The sequence below is a fragment of the Rhinatrema bivittatum genome, chromosome 4 (assembly GCF_901001135.1).
Source record: "Rhinatrema bivittatum chromosome 4, aRhiBiv1.1, whole genome shotgun sequence".
NCBI classification, from domain to species: domain Eukaryota; kingdom Metazoa; phylum Chordata; class Amphibia; order Gymnophiona; family Rhinatrematidae; genus Rhinatrema; species Rhinatrema bivittatum.
In genome coordinates, this window is record NC_042618.1 from 81,214,639 (window position 1) to 81,230,368 (window position 15,730).

A 15,730-nucleotide genomic window follows, 5' to 3' on the forward strand; every position below is an offset into this window, starting at 1 on the left:
GTGCGGTGCTAGCAGGAAGTGCTGCCAGCATGCCCAGGGCAGCGAGGTCGAGGTGGAGACAGGTCCTAGGCCTGGCTCACGCTCTACAGCAGGCGAAGAAAATAATTTTCTGATGTTTGAAGCTGTTCATGCATCCTCGGCTGGGGCACTCATGATGTCTGCTGTGTAACTTCAGCAAGTCTTAGACAACGCTCTCCCCTCTGAGCCAGTGCTGACCATTATCCTAGCATGGTGTGAGGTGAGGTGACGCTCTCCCCTCTGAGCCAGTGCTGACCATTATCCTAGCACGGTGTGAGGTGACACTCTCCCCTCTGAGCCAGTGCTGACCATTATCCTAGCACGGTGTGAGGTGACACTCTCCCCTCTGAGCCAGTGCTGACCATTATCCCAGCGTGGTGTGAGGTGAGGTGACGCTCTCCCCTCTGAGCCAGTGCTGACCATTATCCTAGCACGGTGTGAGGTGAGACTCTCCCCTCTGAGCCAGTGCTGACCATTATCCTAGCACGGTGTGAGGTGAGACTCTCCCCTCTGAGCCAGTGCTGACCATTATCCTAGCACGGTGTGAGGTGAGACTCTCCCCTCTGAGCCAGTGCTGACCATTATCCTAGCACGGTGTGAGGTGACGCTCTCCCCTCTGAGCCAGTGCTGACCATTATCCTAGCATGGTGTGAGGTGAGGTGACACTCTCCCCTCTGAGCCAGTGCTGACCATTATCCTAGCACGGTGTGAGGTGAGACTCTCCCCTCTGAGCCAGTGCTGACCATTATCCTAGCACGGTGTGAGGTGAGGTGACACTCTCCCCTCTGAGCCAGTGCTGACCATTATCCTAGCACAGTGTGAGGTGACACTCTCCCCTCTGAGCCAGTGCTGACCATTATCCTAGCACAGTGTGAGGTGACACTCTCCCCTCTGAGCCAGTGCTGACCATTATCCTAGCACGGTGTGAGGTGAGACTCTCCCCTCTGAGCCAGTGCTGACCATTATCCTAGCACGGTGTGAGGTGAGACTCTCCCCTCTGAGCCAGTGCTGACCATTATCCTAGCACAGTGTGAGGTGAGACTCTCCCCTCTGAGCCAGTGCTGACCATTATCCTAGCATGGTGTGAGGTGAGGTGAGACTCTCCCCTCTGAGCCAGTGCTGACCATTATCCTAGCACGGTGTGAGGTGACGCTCTCCCCTCTGAGCCAGTGCTGACCATTATCCTAGCACAGTGTGAGGTGAGGTGACACTCTCCCATCTGAGCCAGTGCTGACCATTATCCTAGCACGGTGTGAGGTGAGGTGTCACTCTCCCCTCTGAGCCAGTGCTGACCATTATCCTAGCACGGTGTGAGGTGAGGTGACACTCTCCCATCTGAGCCAGTGCTGACCATTATCCTAGCACGGTGTGAGGTGAGGTGTCACTCTCCCCTCTGAGCCAGTGCTGACCATTATCCTAGCACGGTGTGAGGTGAGGTGTCACTCTCCCCTCTGAGCCAGTGCTGACCATTATCCTAGCATGGTGTGAGGTGAGGTGACGCTCTCCCCTCTGAGCCAGTGCTGACCATTATCCTAGCACGGTGTGAGGTGAGACTCTCCCCTCTGAGCCAGTGCTGACCATTATCCTAGCACGGTGTGAGGTGAGACTCTCCCCTCTGAGCCAGTGCTGACCATTATCCTAGCACGGTGTGAGGTGAGACTCTCCCCTCTGAGCCAGTGCTGACCATTATCCTAGCACAGTGTGAGGTGAGACTCTCCCCTCTGAGCCAGTGCTGACCATTATCCTAGCACAGTGTGAGGTGACACTCTCCCCTCTGAGCCAGTGCTGACCATTATCCTAGCACAGTGTGAGGTGACGCTCTCCCCTCTGAGCCAGTGCTGACCATTATCCTAGCACAGTGTGAGGTGACACTCTCCCCTCTGAGCCAGTGCTGACCATTATCCTAGCACGGTGTGAGGTGAGACTCTCCCCTCTGAGCCAGTGCTGACCATTATCCTAGCACGGTGTGAGGTGAGACTCTCCCCTCTGAGCCAGTGCTGACCATTAACCTAGCACGGTGTGAGGTGAGACTCTCCCCTCTGAGCCAGTGCTGACCATTATCCTAGCACGGTGTGAGGTGAGACTCTCCCCTCTGAGCCAGTGCTGACCATTATCCTAGCACAGTGTGAGGTGAGACTCTCCCCTCTGAGCCAGTGCTGACCATTATCCTAGCACAGTGTGAGGTGACACTCTCCCCTCTGAGCCAGTGCTGACCATTATCCTAGCACGGTGTGAGGTGAGACTCTCCCCTCTGAGCCAGTGCTGACCATTATCCTAGCACAGTGTGAGGTGAGACTCTCCCCTCTGAGCCAGTGCTGACCATTATCCTAGCACGGTGTGAGGTGACACTCTCCCCTCTGAGCCAGTGCTGACCATTATCCTAGCACGGTGTGAGGTGAGACTCTCCCCTCTGAGCCAGTGCTGACCATTATCCTAGCACGGTGTGAGGTGAGACTCTCCCCTCTGAGCCAGTGCTGACCATTATCCTAGCACAGTGTGAGGTGACACTCTCCCCTCTGAGCCAGTGCTGACCATTATCCTAGCACGGTGTGAGGTGACACTCTCCCCTCTGAGCCAGTGCTGACCATTATCCTAGCACGGTGTGAGGTGAGACTCTCCCCTCTGAGCCAGTGCTGACCATTATCCTAGCACGGTGTGAGGTGAGACTCTCCCCTCTGAGCCAGTGCTGACCATTATCCTAGCACAGTGTGAGGTGACGCTCTCCCCTCTGAGCCAGTGCTGACCATTATCCTAGCACGGTGTGAGGTGACACTCTCCCCTCTGAGCCAGTGCTGACCATTATCCTAGCACAGTGTGAGGTGACGCTCTCCCCTCTGAGCCAGTGCTGACCATTATCCTAGCACGGTGTGAGGTGACGCTCTCCCCTCTGAGCCAGTGCTGACCATTATCCTAGCACGGTGTGAGGTGAGACTCTCCCCTCTGAGCCAGTGCTGACCATTATCCTAGCATGGTGTGAGGTGACACTCTCCCCTCTGAGCCAGTGCTGACCATTATCCTAGCACGGTGTGAGGTGAGACTCTCCCCTCTGAGCCAGTGCTGACCATTATCCTAGCACGGTGTGAGGTGAGACTCTCCCCTCTGAGCCAGTGCTGACCATTATCCTAGCACGGTGTGAGGTGAGACTCTCCCCTCTGAGCCAGTGCTGACCATTATCCTAGCACGGTGTGAGGTGACACTCTCCCCTCTGAGCCAGTGCTGACCATTATCCTAGCACGGTGTGAGGTGAGACTCTCCCCTCTGAGCCAGTGCTGACCATTATCCTAGCACGGTGTGAGGTGAGACTCTCCCCTCTGAGCCAGTGCTGACCATTATCCTAGCACGGTGTGAGGTGAGACTCTCCCCTCTGAGCCAGTGCTGACCATTATCCTAGCACGGTGTGAGGTGAGACTCTCCCCTCTGAGCCAGTGCTGACCATTATCCTAGCACAGTGTGAGGTGAGACTCTCCCCTCTGAGCCAGTGCTGACCATTATCCTAGCATGGTGTGAGGTGAGGTGACACTCTCCCCTCTGAGCCAGTGCTGACCATTATCCTAGCATGGTGTGAGGTGAGGTGACGCTCTCCCCTCTGAGCCAGTGCGGACCATTATCCTAGCATGGTGTGAGGTGAGGTGACACTCTCCCATCTGAGCCAGTGCTGACCATTATCCTAGCATGGTGTGAGGTGAGGTGACACTCTCCCCTCTGAGCCAGTGCTGACCATTATCCCAGCACAGTGTGAGGTGACACTCTCCCCTCTGAGCCAGTGCTGACCATTATCCTAGCACGGTGTGAGGTGAGACTCTCCCCTCTGAGCCAGTGCTGACCATTATCCTAGCACAGTGTGAGGTGACACTCTCCCCTCTGAGCCAGTGCGGACCATTATCCTAGCACGGTGTGAGGTGAGACTCTCCCCTCTGAGCCAGTGCTGACCATTATCCTAGCACGGTGTGAGGTGAGACTCTCCCCTCTGAGCCAGTGCTGACCATTATCCTAGCACAGTGTGAGGTGAGACTCTCCCCTCTGAGCCAGTGCTGACCATTATCCTAGCACTGTGTGAGGTGACACTCTCCCCTCTGAGCCAGTGCTGACCATTATCCTAGCACGGTGTGAGGTGAGACTCTCCCCTCTGAGCCAGTGCTGACCATTATCCTAGCATGGTGTGAGGTGAGACTCTCCCCTCTGAGCCAGTGCTGACCATTATCCTAGCACGGTGTGAGGTGACACTCTCCCCTCTGAGCCAGTGCTGACCATTATCCTAGCACGGTGTGAGGTGAGACTCTCCCCTCTGAGCCAGTGCTGACCATTATCCTAGCACGGTGTGAGGTGAGACTCTCCCCTCTGAGCCAGTGCTGACCATTATCCTAGCACGGTGTGAGGTGACGCTCTCCCCTCTGAGCCAGTGCTGACCATTATCCTAGCACAGTGTGAGGTGAGACTCTCCCCTCTGAGCCAGTGCTGACCATTATCCTAGCACAGTGTGAGGTGACGCTCTCCCCTCTGAGCCAGTGCTGACCATTATCCTAGCATGGTGTGAGGTGACGCTCTCCCCTCTGAGCCAGTGCTGACCATTATCCTAGCACGGTGTGAGGTGACGCTCTCCCCTCTGAGCCAGTGCTGACCATTATCCTAGCACGGTGTGAGGTGACGCTCTCCCCTCTGAGCCAGTGCTGACCATTATCCTAGCACGGTGTGAGGTGACACTCTCCCCTCTGAGCCAGTGCTGACCATTATCCTAGCATGGTGTGAGGTGACACTCTCCCCTCTGAGCCAGTGCTGACCATTATCCTAGCACGGTGTGAGGTGAGGTGACACTCTCCCCTCTGAGCCAGTGCTGACCATTATCCTAGCACGGTGTGAGGTGAGGTGACACTCTCCCCTCTGAGCCAGTGCTGACCATTATCCTAGCACGGTGTGAGGTGACACTCTCCCCTCTGAGCCAGTGCTGACCATTATCCTAGCACAGTGTGAGGTGAGACTCTCCCCTCTGAGCCAGTGCTGACCATTATCCTAGCACGGTGTGAGGTGACACTCTCCCCTTTGAGCCAGTGCTGACCATTATCCTAGCACGGTGTGAGGTGAGGTGACTCTCTCCCCTCTGAGCCAGTGCTGACCATTATCCCAGCATGGTGTGAGGCTACACTCTCCCCTCTAAGCCAGTGCTGACCATTATCCCAGCGTGGTGTGAGGTGAGGTGACGCTCTCCCCTCTGAGCCAGTGCTGACCATTATCCTAGCACGGTGTGAGGTGACACTCTCCCCTCTGAGCCAGTGCTGACCATTAACCTAGCATGGTGTGAGGTGACACTCTCCCCTCTGAGCCATTGCTGACCATTATCCTAGCACTGTGTGAGGTGACACTCTCCCCTCTGAGCCAGTGCTGACCATTATCCTAGCACGGTGTGAGGTGACACTCTCCCCTCTGAGCCAGTGCTGACCATTATCCTAGCACGGTGTGAAGTGAGGTGACACTCTCCCCTCTGAGCCAGTGCTGACCATTATCCTAGCATGGTGTGAGGTGAGGTGACGCTCTCCCCTCTGAGCCAGTGCTGACCATTATCCTAGCATGGTGTGAGGTGAGACTCTCCCCTCTGAGCCAGTGCTGACCATTATCCTAGCACGGTGTGAGGTGAGACTCTCCCCTCTGAGCCAGTGCTGACCATTATCCTAGCACGGTGTGAGGTGACACTCTCCCCTCTGAGCCAGTGCTGACCATTATCCTAGCATGGTGTGAGGTGACACTCTCCCCTCTGAGCCAGTGCTGACCATTATCCTAGCACAGTGTGAGGTGAGACTCTCCCCTCTGAGCCAGTGCTGACCATTATCCTAGCACGGTGTGAGGTGAGGTGACACTCTCCCCTCTGAGCCAGTGCTGACCATTATCCTAGCATGGTGTGAGGTGAGGTGACACTCTCCCCTCTGAGCCAGTGCTGACCATTATCCCAGCACAGTGTGAGGTGAGACTCTCCCCTCTGAGCCAGTGCTGACCATTATCCTAGCACAGTGTGAGGTGAGACTCTCCCCTCTGAGCCAGTGCTGACCATTATCCCAGCACAGTGTGAGGTGACTCTCTCCCCTCTGAGCCAGTGCTGACCATTATCCTAGCACGGTGTGAGGTGAGACTCTCCCCTCTGAGCCAGTGCTGACCATTATCCTAGCACGGTGTGAGGTGACACTCTCCCCTCTGAGCCAGTGCTGACCATTATCCTAGCACGGTGTGAGGTGAGGTGACACTCTCCCCTCTGAGCCAGTGCTGACCATTATCCTAGCACGGTGTGAGGTGAGACTCTCCCCTCTGAGCCAGTGCTGACCATTATCCTAGCACAGTGTGAGGTGACACTCTCCCCTCTGAGCCAGTGCTGACCATTATCCTAGCACGGTGTGAGGTGAGGTGACACTCTCCCCTCTGAGCCAGTGCTGACCATTATCCTAGCACAGTGTGAGGTGAGACTCTCCCCTCTGAGCCAGTGCTGACCATTATCCCAGCACAGTGTGAGGTGAGACTCTCCCCTCTGAGCCAGTGCTGACCATTATCCTAGCATGGTGTGAGGTGAGGTGACGCTCTCCCCTCTGAGCCAGTGCTGACCATTATCCTAGCATGGTGTGAGGTGACACTCTCCCCTCTGAGCCAGTGCTGACCATTATCCTAGCATGGTGTGAGGTGAGGTGACGCTCTCCCCTCTGAGCCAGTGCTGACCATTATCCTAGCATGGTGTGAGGTGAGACTCTCCCCTCTGAGCCAGTGCTGACCATTATCCTAGCATGGTGTGAGGTGTCACTCTCCCCTCTGAGCCAGTGCTGACCATTATCCTAGCACGGTGTGAGGTGAGGTGACACTCTCCCCTCTGAGCCAGTGCTGACCATTATCCTAGCACGGTGTGAGGTGACACTCTCCCCTCTGAGCCAGTGCTGACCATTATCCTAGCACGGTGTGAGGTGACACTCTCCCCTCTGAGCCAGTGCTGACCATTATCCTAGCACGGTGTGAGGTGAGGTGACACTCTCCCCTTTGAGCCAGTGCTGACCATTATCCTAGCATGGTGTGAGGTGTCACTCTCCCCTCTGAGCCAGTGCTGACCATTATCCTAGCACGGTGTGAGGTGAGGTGACACTCTCCCCTCTGAGCCAGTGCTGACCATTATCCTAGCACGGTGTGAGGTGACACTCTTCCCTCTGAGCCAGTGCTGACCATTATCCTAGCACGGTGTGAGGTGACACTCTCCCCTTTGAGCCAGTGCTGACCATTATCCTAGCACGGTGTGAGGTGAGGTGACTCTCTCCCCTCTGAGCCAGTGCTGACCATTATCCCAGCATGGTGTGAGGCTACACTCTCCCCTCTAAGCCAGTGCTGACCATTATCCCAGCGTGGTGTGAGGTGAGGTGACGCTCTCCCCTCTGAGCCAGTGCGGACCATTATCCTAGCACGGTGTGAGGTGACACTCTCCCCTCTGAGCCAGTGCTGACCATTAACCTAGCATGGTGTGAGGTGACACTCTCCCCTCTGAGCCATTGCTGACCATTATCCTAGCACTGTGTGAGGTGACGCTCTCCCCTCTGAGCCAGTGCTGACCATTATCCTAGCACGGTGTGAGGTGACACTCTCCCCTCTGAGCCAGTGCTGACCATTATCCTAGCACGGTGTGAAGTGAGGTGACACTCTCCCCTCTGAGCCAGTGCTGACCATTATCCTAGCACGGTGTGAGGTGAGGTGACACTCTCCCCTCTGAGCCAGTGCTGACCATTATCCTAGCACGGTGTGAGGTGACACTCTCCCCTCTGAGCCAGTGCTGACCATTATCCTAGCACGGTGTGAGGTGGCACTCTCCCCTCTGAGCCAGTGCTGACCATTATCCTAGCATGGTGTGAGGTGAGGTGACACTCTCCCCTAGGAACCTGCACTGACCCAGTGTCTCACCCAGCCTGGTGTCAGGAACACGGTTAATTTTGACTCATTACTGTCCCAATGAAACACGACAGCAAAAGTGTTGGGTTACCTTTCCTCCTTTTCACAGATGATCCTGCTGTCAGATGTCTTTAAGGAGATAATTTGTAGACAGGCTTCCCCTGAACACTGCCCACAAGCTCTGTGAGCTGAAAGTACCCGTGGACATTATATCTGCAACCCGTGCAAGTAAAACATAGCTCGGAAATGACAGGGGTAGACTTGAAAATGCCTTCCTCCCTCACACGCCCCACAGTCTGGCTAAATGTCCATGCATGTTGGAAGCCCAAGCACACTGTCAGCTGGACAAAAGAAAGCAATGCCACTTTATCTGAAATCTGTCTCCTAGATGATGATGCTCCGTGGCACTTTCTCTTCTCCATGACTGCCCTTTGAGATCCTGCAGGGACGTCCAGAAATTTGCATTAGATACAGGTGAGGACATTGTTTCCTGTGCTGTGAGATCCTGCAGGAACTCCCAGAGATCTGCATTAGATACAGGGGAGGACATTGTCTCCTGCGCTGTGAGATCCTGCAGGAACTCCCAGAAATCTGCATTAGATATAGGGGAGGACATTGTCTCCTGTGCTGTGAGAACCTGCAGGAACTCCCAGAGATCTGCATTAGATACAGGGGAGGACATTGTCTCCTGTGCTGGGAGATCCTGCAGGAACTCCCAGAGATCTGCATTAGATACAGGGAGGACATTGTCTCCTGTGCTGTGAGATCCTGCAGGAACCCCCAGAGATCTGCATTAGATACAGGGGAGGACATTGTCTCTTGCACTGTGAGATCCTGCAGGAACTCCCAGAGATCTGCATTAGATACAGGGAGGACATTGTCTCCTGTGCTGTGAGATCCTGCAGGAACCCCCAGAGATCTGCATTAGATACAGGGGAGGACATTGTCTCCTGCACTGTGAGATCCTGCAGGAACTCCCAGAGATCTGCATTAGATACAGGGAGGACATTGTCTCCTGTGCTGTGAGATCCTGCAGGAACCCCCAGAGATCTCCATTAGATACAGGGGAGGACATTGTCTCCTCCACTGTGAGATCCTGCAGGAACCCCCAGAGATCTGCATTAGATACAGGGGAGGACATTGTCTCCTGCACTGTGAGATCCTGCTGGAACTCCCAGAGATCTGCATTAGATACAGGGGAGGACATTGTCTCCTGTGCTGTGAGATCCTGCAGGAAGCCCCAGAGATCTGCATTAGATACAGGGGAGGACATTGTCTCCTGTGCTGTGAGATCCTGCAGGAAGCCCCAGAGATCTGCATTAGATACAGGGGAGGACATTGTCTCCTGTGCTGTGAGATCCTGCAGGAACTCCCAGAGATCTGCATTAGATACAGGGGAGGACATTGTCTCCTGTGCTGTGAGATCCTGCAGGAACTCCCAGAGATCTGCATTAGATACAGGGGAGGACATTGTCTCCTGCGCAGTGAGATCCTGCAGCAGCTCCCTGAGAATTGGATTAGATATAGGGGAGGACATTTCATCCTAAACTGTAAGATCTGCAGGAACTCCCAGTGATTCAGATAATTTTATTGTCATAACAATTTGTACAAGGGAGGATATTTCCTGCACTATGAGATCCTGTAGAAATTGCCAAGAAGTTCGTGCAGAAATATATCTGTCTATAATCCAGGCTATTAAAGTTCCTGCAAAATCAGTTGAGGTCACCATAGCTATTGGTTTTAGTGGCCATTTCTCAGGCTCCTTAGAATTGGACATAGAACAAGTTATAGAATCAAATTATACACAGCTCAGGCACACTGGGACGAGCGCAGTGCAGGTGATCATACAGGCACCCTCAGAGAGGATGTGCAGTGCAGGATATCGTACAGGTGCATTGTGAGATTGAATGCAGTGCGGGATATGGTACAGGTACACTGGGAGAGGGAATGCAGTGCGGGTTGTAGTACAGGCTCCCTGGGAGAGGGAGTGCATTATGGGGGAAGGTACAGGCTCCCTGGGAGAGGGAGTGCAGTGTGAGTGATAGTATGGCACCCTGGGAAAGAGAGTGCAGTGTGGGTGATGGTACAGGTGCCCTGGGAGAGAGAGTGCAGTGTGAGTGATGGTAGAGGCTCCCTGGGAGAGGGAGTGCAGTATGGGCGTTGGTACAGGCTCCCTGGGAGAGAGAATGCAGTATGGGCGTTGGTACAGGCTCCCTGGGAGAGAGAATGCAGTGTGGGTGGTGGTACAGGCTCCCTGGGAGAGAGAGGGCAGTGAGTGATGGTACAGGCGCCCTGGCGAGAAAGTGCAGTGTGGGTGATGGAACAGGCTTCCTGAGAGAGAGGTAAATATCAGGGAAGGTACAGGCTCCCTGGGAGAGAGAGTGCTGTGTGGGTGATGGTACAGGTGCCCTGGTACAGAGAGTGCAGTATGGTTTATTTTATTTATTTATTTTTAATTTTTATATACCGGAATTCCTGTATGCAATACATATCAATCCGGTTGATGGTACTGGTTCCCTAGGGGAGAGATTGCAGTGTTGCTGATGGTACAGGCTCCCTGGCAGAGAGAGTGCAGTGTGGGTGATGGTACGGATGCCCTGGGAGTGAGAGTGAAGTGTCAGTGATGGTATAGCACCCCGGGAAAGAGAGTGCAGTAAGGGTTATGGTACATGCGCCTTGGAAGAGGGAGTGCAGGGTGGGTGATGGTACAGGCGCCTTGGTCAAGTGGGTGCAGTGTGGGTGATGGTACAGGCTCCCTGAGTGAGGAAGTGCAGTATGGGTGATGGTACAGGCTTCCTGGGAGAAAGGGAGTGCAGTTTTAGTGATGGTACAGGTGCTGTGGGAGTGAAGTGTGGGTGATGATACAGGTGCCCTGAGAGGGAGTTCAATGTGTGTGACAGGCGCCCTGGGAGAGAGAATGCAGAGTGGGTGATGGTACAGGAGCCCTGGGAGAGGGTGTGCAGTGTGGCTGGTGGTACAGGTGACCTGGGAGAGAAGGTGCTGTGTGAGTGATGATACAGGCATTCTGGGATAGAGAGTGCAGTGTTAGTGATGATACAGGCTCCCTGGGAGAAGTAGTATAGTATGATTGATGGTACTGGTTCCCTAGGAGAGGGAGTGCAGTGTGAGTTATGGTGAATGCACCCTGGGAGAGAGAGTGCAGTGTCAATGATGGTACAGGCACCCTGGGAGAGAGAATGCAGTGTGAGTGATGGTACAGGCTCCCTGGGAGAGGGAGTGCATTATGGGTGATGGTACAGGCAACCTAGGAGAGAAAGTGCAATGTGGATGATGGTACAGCTGCCCTGGGAGAGAGAATGCAAAGTGGGTGGTGGTACTTGTGCCCTGGGAGAGAGAGTGCAGTGTAAGTTATGGTACTGGCTCCCTGGGTGAAGGAATGCAGTATGATTGATGGTACTGGTTCCCTAGGAGAGAGAGAGTGCAGTGTGAGTGATGGTACATGCACCCTGGGAAAGAGAGTGCAGTATCAATGATGATACAGGCAACCTGGGAGAATGCAGTGTGGGTGATGGTATAGGCATCCTGGGAGAGGGAGTGCATTATGGGTGATGGTACAGGCACCCTAGTAGAGAGAGTGCAGTGTGGGTGAAGGTATAGGCTCCCTGGGAGAGAGAGTGCAGTGTGAGTGATGGTGCAGGCGCCCTGGGAGGGACAGTGCAGTGTGAGTGATGGTACAGGCTCCCTGGAGAGAGCATGCAGTATAAGAGATGGTACAGGTTCCCTGGGAGAGAGAGTACATTGTGAGTGATGGTACAGGCTCTCTGGGAGAGAGAGTGTAGTGTGAGTGATGGCACAGGTCCTCTGGGAGGGAGAGTGTAGTGTGAATGATGGTACAGGTGCCCTGGGAGACAGAGTGCAGTGAGAGTGATGTTACAGGCACCCTGGGAGAGAGAGTGCATTGTGAATGATGGTACAGGCTACCTGGGAGAGAGAGTGCAGTGTGAGTGATGATACAGGCTCCCTGGGAGAAGTAGTGCAGTATGATTGATGGTACTGGTTCCCTAGGAGAGAGAGTGCAGTGAGAGTGATGGTACAGGCTCTCTGGGAGAGAGAGTGCAGTGAGAGTGATGTTACAGGCTCCCTGGGAAAAGTAGTGCAGTGAGAGTGATGTTACAGGCTCCCTGGGAGAGAGAGTGCAGTGTGAGTGATGTTACAGGCTCCCTGGGAGAGAGAGTGCGGTGTGAGTGATGTTACAGGCTCCCTGGGAGAGAGAGTACATTGTGAATGATGTTACAGGCTCCCTGGGAGAGAGAGTACATTGTGAATGATGGTACAGGCTCTCTGGGAGAGAAAGTGCAGTATGATTGATGGTACTTATTCCCGAGGTGATAGACATATTACCTTGAGAGATCGGGCCCTCTCTACCGCCGGTCCCCCTTTATGGAATTCCATTCCCCCAGACCTAAGACAGGAACCCTGCCTCCCAACCTTTAGGAAGAGACTTAAGACTTGGCTCTTCAAACAAGCTTTCCCGGACTCCAGCTAATGTCCTTCAACTTCAAGTTCTATAACACAACCAGCTCATTTAACTGTTCGTTGTAAATATTTAAAATGCTATTAACCTTTTCTTTTTCCTTCCTCTCCCAGTTTAAGCATCCCTGTTTTTTGTAACTGCTTTCTTCCGCACTACAGTTCCAGTTTGTTTTTTCTTTCTATGCACCACTGTTTTAATGTAAACCAGCATGTTGTGATTTTTATCATGAATACCGGTATATAAAAACCTTAAATAAATAAATAAATAGAGTGCAGTGTGAGTGATGGTACATGCACCCTGGGATAGAGTGTGCAGTGTGGGTGATGGTACAGGCTCCCTGAGTGAGGAAGTGCAGTATGGGTGATGGTACAGGCTTCCTGGGAGAGAGGGAGTGCAGTTTTAGTGATGGTACAGGTGCCGTGGGAGTGAAGTGTGGCTGCTGATACAGGTGCCCTGAGAGGGAGTTCAATGTGGGTGACAGGCACCCTTGGAGAGAGAATGCAGTGTGGGTGATGGCACAGGTGCGCTGGGAGAGGGAGTGCAGTATGATTGATGGCACTGGTTCCCTAGGAGAGAGAGTGCAGTGTGAGTGATGATACATGCACCCTGGGAGAGAGAGTGCAGTGTCAATGATGGTACAGGCACCCTGGGAGAGTGCAGTGTGGATGATGGTACAGGTGCTCTGGGAGAAAGAGTGCAGTGTAGTGTGGGTGATGGTATAGGCTCCCTGGGAGAGGGAGTGCATTATGGATGATGGTTCAGGCACCCTAGGAGAGAGAGTGCAGTGTGGGTGATGGTATAGGCTCCCTGGGAGAGAGAATGGAGTGTGGGTGGTGGTACATGCACCCTGGGAGAGAGAGTGCAGTGTCAATGATGTACAGGCACCCTGGGAGAGTGCAGTGTGGGTGATGGTATAGGCTCCCTGGGAGAGAGAATGGAGTGTGGGTGGTGGTACATGTGCCCTGGAAGTGAGAGTGCAATGTGGGTGATGGTACAGGCACCTGGGAGAGAGAATGCAATATTGGTGATGGTACAGGTGCTCTGTGAGAGAGAATGCAGTGTGGGTGGTGGTACAGGCTCCGTGGGAGAGAGAATACAGTGTGGGTGGTGATACACGCACACTGGGAGAGAGAGAGTGCAGCATAAGTGATGGTACAGGCGCTATGGGAGAAAGCATGCAGTGTGAGTGATGGTACAGACACCCTGGGGAGTAAGTGCAGTGTGAGTGATGGTACAGGCTCCCTGGGAGAGAGAGTGCAGTGTGAGTGATGGTACAGGCTCCCTGAGAGAGGGAGTGCAGTAAAGGCAATGGTACAGGCTCCCTGGGAGAGAGAATGCAGTGTGGGTGGTGGTACAGGCTCCCTGGGAGAGAGAGTGCAGTGTGGGTGATTGTACAGGCTCCCTGGGAGAGAGAGTGCAGTGTGAGTGATAGTATGGCACCCTGGGAGAGAGACTGCAGTGTGGGTGATGGTACAGGCTCCCTGGGAGAGAGAGTGCAGTGTGGGTGATGGTTCAGGCACCCTGGGAAAGAGAGTGCAGTGTGAGTGATAATATGGCACCCTGGGAGAGAGAGTGCAGTGTGGGTGATGGTACAGGCTCCCTGGGAGAGAGAGTGCAGTGTGGGTGATGGTTCATGTGCCCTGGGAGAGAGAGTGCAGTGTGGGTGATGGTACAGGTGCCCTGGGAGAGAGAGTGCAGTGTGAATGATGGTACTGGCTCCCTGGGAGAGAGAGTGCAGTGTGAGTGATGGTACAGGTGCTCTGGGAGAAAGATTGCAGTGTGAGTGATGGTACAGGTGCCCTGGGAGAAGGAGAACAGTATGATTGATAGAACTGGTTCCCTAGGAGAGAGAGTGCAGTGTGAGTGATGGTACAGGCTCCCTGGGTGAAGGAGTGCAGTATGATTGATGGTACTGGTTCCCCAGGAGAGAGAGTGCAGTGTGAGTGATGGTAAAGGCACCCTGGGAGGGAGAGTGCAGTGTGAGTGATGGTAAAGGCACCCTGGGAGGGAGAGTGCAGTGTGAGTGATGGTATACGCTCCCTGGGAGAGAGAATGCAGTGTGAGTGATGGTACAGGCTCCCTGGGAGAGAGAGTGCAAAGTGGGTGGTGGTACATGTGCCCTGGGAGAGAGAGTGCAGTGTGAGTGATGGTACAGGCACCCTGGGATAGAGAGTGCACTGTGAGTGATGCTACAGGTACCCTGGGAGAGAGCATGCAGTGTAAGTGATGGCACAGGCTCCCTGGGAGAGAGAGTACATTGTGAATGATGGTACAGGCTCCCTGGGTGAAGGAGTGCAGTATGGTTGATGGTACTGGTTCCCGAGGAGAGAGAGTGCAGTGTGAGTGATGGTACATGCACCCTGGAAGAGAGAGTGCAGTATCAATGATGGTACAGGCACCCTGGAAGAGAGAGAGTACATTGTGAGTGATTGTACAGGCACCCTGGGATAGAGTGTGCAGTGTGGGTGATGGTACAGGTGCTCTTGGAGAAATAGTTCAGTGTGGGTGTTGGTACAGGCACCCAGGAGAGAGAGTGCAGTGTGGGTGATGGTATAGGCTCCCTGGGAGAGAGAATGCAGTGTGAGCGATGGTACACGCTACCTGGGAGAGAGAGTGCAGTATCAATGATGGTAAAGGCACCCTGGGAGAGTGCACTGTGAGTGATGCTACAGGTACCCTGGGAGAGAGCATGCAGTGTAAGTGATGGCACAGGCTCCCTGGGAGAGAGAGTACATTGTGAATGATGGTACAGGCTCCCTGGGAGAGAGAGTGCAGTGTGAGTGATGGTACAGGCTCCCTGGGTGAAGGAGTGCAGTATGGTTGATGGTACTGGTTCCCGAGGAGAGAGAGTGCAGTGTGAGTGATGGTACATGCACCCTGGAAGAGAGAGTGCAGTATCAATGATGGTACAGGCACCCTGGAAGAGAGAGAGTACATTGTGAGTGATTGTACAGGCACCCTGGGATAGAGTGTGCAGTGTGGGTGATGGTACAGGTGCTCTTGGAGAAATAGTTCAGTGTGGGTGTTGGTACAGGCACCCAGGAGAGAGAGTGCAGTGTGGGTGATGGTATAGGCTCCCTGGGAGAGAGAATGCAGTGTGAGCGATGGTACAGGCTACCTGGGAGAGAGAGTGCAGTATCAATGATGGTAAAGGCACCCTGGGAGAGTGCAGTGTGGGTGATGGTACAGGTGCTCTGGGAGAAAGACTTCAGTGTGGGTGATGGTATAGGCTCCCTGGAAGAGAGAGTACATTGTGAGTGATGGTACAGGCACCCTGGGATAGAGTGTGCAGTGTGAGTGACAGTACAGGCTCCCTGG